This window comes from Pseudochaenichthys georgianus, chromosome 7 (genome assembly GCF_902827115.2).
Source record: "Pseudochaenichthys georgianus chromosome 7, fPseGeo1.2, whole genome shotgun sequence".
Classification (NCBI taxonomy): domain Eukaryota; kingdom Metazoa; phylum Chordata; class Actinopteri; order Perciformes; family Channichthyidae; genus Pseudochaenichthys; species Pseudochaenichthys georgianus.
This window is the reverse complement of record NC_047509.1, coordinates 37,215,157-37,221,992: the sequence shown is the minus strand read 5'-3', so window position 1 is coordinate 37,221,992 and position 6,836 is coordinate 37,215,157. Positions and strand designations below refer to the sequence as shown.

Sequence of the window (6,836 nt, the reverse complement as noted above, 5' to 3'; positions counted from 1 at the left end):
GTGACACAATGTCAATGTGACATGAGTGAAGGGGGGGTTGTAATTCGGCTATCGACCGCTGCTTAGTAATAAAGTTGAGCGCATACATAGTGAGACCTACAGTACAGAGACGGTTTAGAAAATATATTAATTTGACCCTATAGAAAAGCTGAGTTATTTATTGCGGGCGGAGAGTGAGTTTCATTTAAAACAATGTATGATGAGTGAGGTTGTGCCTTGTTACTGAGGGCCCTCTCTTGCTCAAGGGCCCCTGGGCACGTGCCCAATGTGCCCTGTGGTTGCCCTTGTGCCAGTGTGCCCTGTGGTTGCCCTTGTGCCAAGGCCAAATGGCACAAAATGTGCCTTTAATTGTAACCCATGTTGCTTGGTTACAAATTCATTACGTTTGATCGTGTTCTTAAAGGCGAGCCAAGATTAGAATTGAATCAGACAGGAACCACAAATAAGATAATATAGAAATTAGCCTCAGGTGACACTTATATCTAACAAAATACAGTTTGAACTCTCAAACACTCTCAAACTGAACACATCAAGATTGTACTTGCCGAAATCATGCAGACTTTCCATAGAAAATACTACAAAAATATATTTTAAATTAGATTTGGCATATATTAAGTACGGTGGCTGACAGGTGCAACTACCCAACACATTGTTGAGTTAGCCTGTTCATAAATGGAGGTGTTTTATTAGAAATGACTAGTTCAGCTATAGCTAGCTGGCTTATAGCAGATCTGCAATAATATGGGAAGGAGTCATGCCATCACATCGATAAATTATCCAATAATACGTACATTTTAGGGAACTTTACAACAACAGGGATATTTGGCCATCTTTATAATCCCTGAACGATAACTAGTGCTCTGGTCAAATTGCCAAAGATGTTTTTTTCTATTGCGTGTGTTTTGGCACATTTTTGTTTTTATATTTGCATTGTTTCTGAAGCTGCAGCTCATGGAAGTGTTGTGGGCCGTTGCAGCGTGTTCGCACCTCTTGGCCACGGTAATTAAGAGATGACTGAAACGTTTTCCCTGAGACACAGACTTTGAACCTTCACATTTCAAAACAAATTGGGGCAGTTAAAACAACTGCAATACATAAAGGATAAAGGAAGGGGGAAATGTTTTCCTGTAGCTTTTGTTGTGGACATGTCTGATTTTTTTGTTTTGTTTCACAAGATTTCAGGCAACCATGCAGCTGAAACATTCGCTTGTTGTGAAGTTCAGCTGTTCTCTCACTAGAGGGCAGACCTTGATCATTGTGCATAAAGAGACATTTGTTTAACAGGCTGATGTACTGTAATATATGTGGTATAATAGTGAGGTAAACCTTCAATTTGACTTACAGGTCATAATCAAGTACTGTGAAAGCATGTTGACAAGACTTTAATTCAACTTCAAATAAAAAAGCAGTCTTTACATCAAGCATTGAAAGTAAATGCTGAATTATAATGTAGTAAAGTTGCTTGACTGACTATATGCACATTAATTAATATCTTTTCTTAATAATTTCACCCTTTATGCTTAACCTTCTATTTCTACAACAATTCAGGGGTGTGTATTGTACCTTTAACGGCACCACGTTTTTGATAATCACTTTGAATATTCATATTAATAATATATAATAAAACTAATAATTGAGCATGTGTTAAAACAGGTATAAGAAGAAGTTTGCAAGCTACATTGCAGTACATATATTTAATAAAAGCTCCTCTGTTATCAGTTTTAATGTTAAACTAATAAACACATAGTGCATTGATAACTAAAATGGACCGTTTTGCATTCCGAATACTTACATATTTGAATGCTTATTTTATACTTTTACCTCATTAAGATTTTGAAGATTTGCTCATATACTTTTAGCAGAGCCTTTATATTGTTACCACTTTTACTTAACTATATCTGAATACTTCCACCAATTTCCAATACTGCAACAGACAACTAGAAAGAGGTACATTCTGATTTACATTCTTCTCCTGGTAGTCATTCCTAGTGTTTACAGTATGCAGAATTAAAAGTAAATTATCTTAACACTGAATATAGAGATGCAAAATCATCAGCTCAGGCTACAGATTGTAGACAGATGTCGTCTTGTTGAACCAAAAAGTTACTGTAATAAATGAACGCAAGGACAATAACTTTTTAACCAATACAGCCTTGACTTTCCATAAGCAACACTGCTTCCATCTCCTCTCATGGTATTGTTGGGTAATTTGCACATCGTAACCTGATTGGAGCTTTAAATAAGAACATGTCCATACACACAAGCATGCACACTCGCATAGACAATTACACGAAAGCACGTGTAGAATGAAAAGAAGAGGGTACCCCTGGTGTTCAACTGTTCATTTTGCTGCTTTCAGTGTGTGTGTAGCCATTAGGTAAAACACCTCCTCCAGATGTTTTCTAGAGTATAGCTCTGAACAAATTACAGACTCCGATTCCAACTAGAATCCTCCAGAATCTTTTCTTTTTCTCAGTTTTTTCTTAATTCCTTCACTTCTGTTTTAGTTTTCCAGCCTCGTCTGAGTTTCTTTCTTTCATTGCTTATCTATTCCTGTTTTTGCCTTCAGTACTATATCATATTTTATTGCAGCATATACGAGCAGTTATTTCTGTTTACTTTCATATTTGTATTACAGGAGAATACTGCCACAGAATTGTTGATAATTATGGATTCCTGCCATTCCTGGGCTTCACCTTGTACAACCTAACTCCTGACATTTTCTTGCTTTGCAACTATTCTTCCGTCTCTTTTCCTCCCTTATTTTAGCTTAACCAAGCATCAGTGTTAACATAGTATTTATTCCCATCGAATCGCCTTTAGTCTTTTATCGCCTTTTAGTCTCCAGACAACATCCATTTTATTAGCAGCTGACTTTACCCACCACAGGCTCAAAGATCACACACATTGACCTCTTGCAGAGGAGACTGTCGTCTTACCAGAGGCTGCTGGTTGTTGATATGCGATATGTATCAGTTGACTCGGCTGGCACCACATAATGATCTTGGCGATGGAGAATGTCATCATCTCTTGATAATTCCCATGGTACAAATCCTGTCAGTGATGAAGTATCCCAGTGTCTTCCCCAATAAAGCAGGAAAGGGCTGCTGGATATTATACCATATAGTCTACACTGATACTGCTAATATAGAAAGTTGGTCAATTGAGGTAAAACATCAATCCCATGGGCTCGTTATGTAGAGGAAAAATAAAAAACACGCTGTGTCCACTTACTTAACTTAAGTGAGAACTGGATTACTCAGAAAAATAAAAGCCCCCAGATAATTTAGGGTCAAAAGAGGGGAAATGTTACATTACAAAACCTTTGCAACAGTTTTTAATATTTGTGACAGCAACATTTTCACCTCAGGAGCCACAAAGTCCCTTGAAACTCAATTTGTTTTACAAGGTGCGGTCACAAAACTCTACAGATGTGTAGTTAAGATCAACATGAGTTTCAATTTGCGTGGTCTGAACGTGAATAGGGCACATTGTCCCCCCATTTATCCCCCCTTGCCTGATTTGTCCTTGCAGAACTTTGCAGGTGTGTGGCTGATATCTAAATGAAGTTTTCCAAGATGGGTGTGGTCAGAGCAAGGGCGCTGAGGAAGGGAGGTAAGAAATGGGAAAGCACTCTTGGCCCGGTTTGACGTTGCTGCTGATTGGATGGCAAAATGGTTTCTAGTTAATTTCTTGAAAAAGTGTTGATTCAGAAATGATAATGAGGCCTTAAAACACTTGGGAACACACTTCTTGAAATATGAGTTAGGGTTGCTTACAGCAGTAGGCTACGCCACACTGCCAGGCGTTAAAAGGACACTTGAACAGAAAAATACCTGTGCTTTTCTTACTGATCAAACGTGTGTTGTGAAAAGGGTTATATTAATGCTATTTTAAGCTTTCATCTTGAAGCTGTTAACTTTATGTGGATTAATCGTACTTGCTGCCAAGAAAAAAGTGTCTGAAGCTCTATAAAAACAAATAAAGAACATTAAAATCCATGTGCAATGTCAGTTGAATGAGGGAATGGATTTTAAAATGGAATAGATCCTGTTAAAAAAGTTTTAAAGCCACGACAACTGCATTTGTGTCGTTGCATTTTGGATATAATATCTTATTTCCCTATAAGGGGGCTTGGTCTGATAACACTGGGTGGGCTCCAGCGCTGTGGAGGGGACCTACCTACCTGCTGCTGTTTCCCCGGGACAGGGTGGCGTAATCTGCCGGTGGAACTCCGGGCTCCACCTCCTCTCTCGGGGCTGAGTTACCACTGCTCACCGTACACACAGCCCACACAGTCGGTGAAGCCAGTGCGTGTGTGGGGGTGTGTGTGAGAGAGGGAGAGGAAGGAAGCAAGAGAGAGTGAACAAGTTGACACAGATAGAAGGGGGAGTCGCAGAGAACTACTGAGCAGGTGAGTGCTCCATCTTCCTTCTATGCTAACATTTCTGTCTGGAACTGCACCTCGGTAAACCCAATGCCGCTAAATCCCTGTTGTGAAGAATATTACCGTAATATTCCGACAGAGGCAACAAGTGTCTGCTCATGTCTTTCTAAAGCGAATTTATATAAACCCTATAACTGTAACCTGTTCCTCGTGGTGCGCAATACTACTGTAATATTCATTTTTTTAAAGTAGAAATTTGAGTTTATAAGGGACTTTGTGGATTTGTTATGCTAGGCTAATTCTTTTTTCCGTGCTGTGAGCTGTTGGCAAGTTTATGCAGTGTAACACAAGCTAATGAGGTGAGAAAGTGTTGGTGAGAAAACACCGCTTCTCCAATTTGCAAGACTTCTGTAAACTTAAGATCAACTTGAGTTATAATGAAATGGTTATATCATTGCCAATTGTTGTTGTTATAAATAACCAGCAGGTGTGTAGCAAGACAGCAGCATATTCACTCCTACCTACTGCAGTCATTGACAAATGCTACAGCTGTGTAATGAACATTTAACTTGTCCATTAGTGTAAAGTAAGTAAGTACATTTAGTAATACTCAAGTACTGTTCTTCAGTTCAGTTTTGAGGTACTTGTACTTAACTGAAGTATTTACATGTTCTGCTATTTTGTACTTCCACCTCATAAAAATTCAGAGGTAAACATTTTATTTTTTACATTAATTAAGTACCTTTAGTCACTTCGCAGATATCGATTAATGATACAAAAAATATATAATCATCAATTAAATAAGACTTTAGTTACAACTGGATTAAACTCACATGCTACAGTACCAGCAGTAACTATAGAAATGGAAAGTAGTTCCACTTTTACCAGCTGTGATAATCATACATCAATACTTACAATAAAAACATACTCTACTCTGTATATCATTCAGAAATGGGCCAAACAGCATAATGAGTACTTTTGTTACTTTAAGTATATTTTCATGGTAGGCCTAATACTTTTGTACTTTTACTTGAGTCACACTTTGAATTGAGGACTTTTACTTGTAACAATACCTACTACTTTTACTCAAGTACAAGATCTGAGTACCACCACTGAAGTTGACCGACTACCACTGGATGAGTCACTTTGAATATTTGTGTTTTTATAAATGATGCTGAAGCAACAAAGGCAACATGACAAATTCAGCACTTCACTTCAAAAATATATATTTTCCTTTTTGTATGTTCACTTGGATTTTTGTCTTGTCTTGGAAGTTGCATTCATCTGAGTAAAAAAACGGTTATATTTGCCTACCTTAGATCAAAGTTAAGTGTGTGTTTGGTTCATGATTCTGTGAAATCAAACCTTCATTGGTAGCCAATTGTTCATGATGGAATCTGCAACTTGCACAAGTGTGATGCTCTCAGAATGGGAACAGTGACATGATATGAGACACCATCATTTTGTAGTTAAATAGATGTGAATATTTGTTTATTCATTGACTCAATGACATTTTTCAATGAGGGAGAAGTAGATGTACATTTAAGAATTATTTACCTAGGTATTTGAGCTTCTTTGTGTAAAATCATACCAGACAGGCATTCTTATTCAAATGTGGGGGATCTTCTCGCAAATTCAGACCAAAATGATGTGTGTGTGACACCAGTCGGTCACTTCTGGCTTGGAGGCAGATTTCTGACACTGCTGCACACATTCCTACCAGATTAAGCAGCAGCACAGATTAATGGAGGGCAGAGCTCACATTCACCATCTGAAATGGTTTGAATGGTATTCTGGTTTGCTGCAGGTGAAGAACAGACATTGAGACAGTGGTGTGCTGTTTCTTCAATCTTGCGCTTTTAAAAAGTAGCAATAATATCTAGGTGTGACTATAGAATGGCCCACCCCTAATTGGGGCATTTAAGGACAGGGGCATTTCTAGAGAAGTGGAGGGCTATAATTGTAATATTCGGTGGGTAAAATGTGCGCTTCAATTCAAGAATGTCATGTTAACCTTTATTTCTTGTCACTTGTCAGGGTGTTTAGACATGTGTGTGTTTGGCTCTACATGTTCCCATGGCCCTTGTAGGCTTAGTCTAGCTTTAATCAGCTCAAGGACCTGGCCTCTCGTCCTGCTGCTGAGATCAGCTCTAACCTGAAGGTTAAGAGGATCCACGAGTCGCCCAGGCTGCTAGAAGGGGCCATTTGGGAGAGAGGGAATCTGTTTGGTAGCTGCTCTTCCTCTTATCAATTGACGATAGATTGATCAACAGTTGAATGTTCTAAAATTGTTTGGGCCCCTGTCAGTCACGGGCCCTTAGAATCGTCCTAACTTTTCACCCCCTTACGGCAGTTTCAGTGCTAGTTCTATGTGCTTTTGTGACGTTTTAACTGTCTTCCACTTTGAAGTTTAACATATTGGTGTTTAACATACAGTGCAAAACTGGTG

At 38.6% G+C, this 6,836-nt stretch overlaps 1 protein-coding gene across 1 annotated transcript in view; it reads left to right on the top strand.

Annotated features, from left to right (window-relative positions):
• The first annotated feature begins 4,257 nt into the window (after positions 1 to 4,257).
• lamb2l (laminin, beta 2-like) overlaps positions 4,258 to 6,836 on the top strand; it is an 89,891-nt gene continuing 87,312 nt past the window's right edge. Inside the window, exon 1 of the mRNA XM_034087375.2 lies at positions 4,258 to 4,414. The gene's annotated coding sequence lies outside the window, so the exon portion shown is untranslated. The remainder of the gene's footprint in view (positions 4,415 to 6,836) is intronic.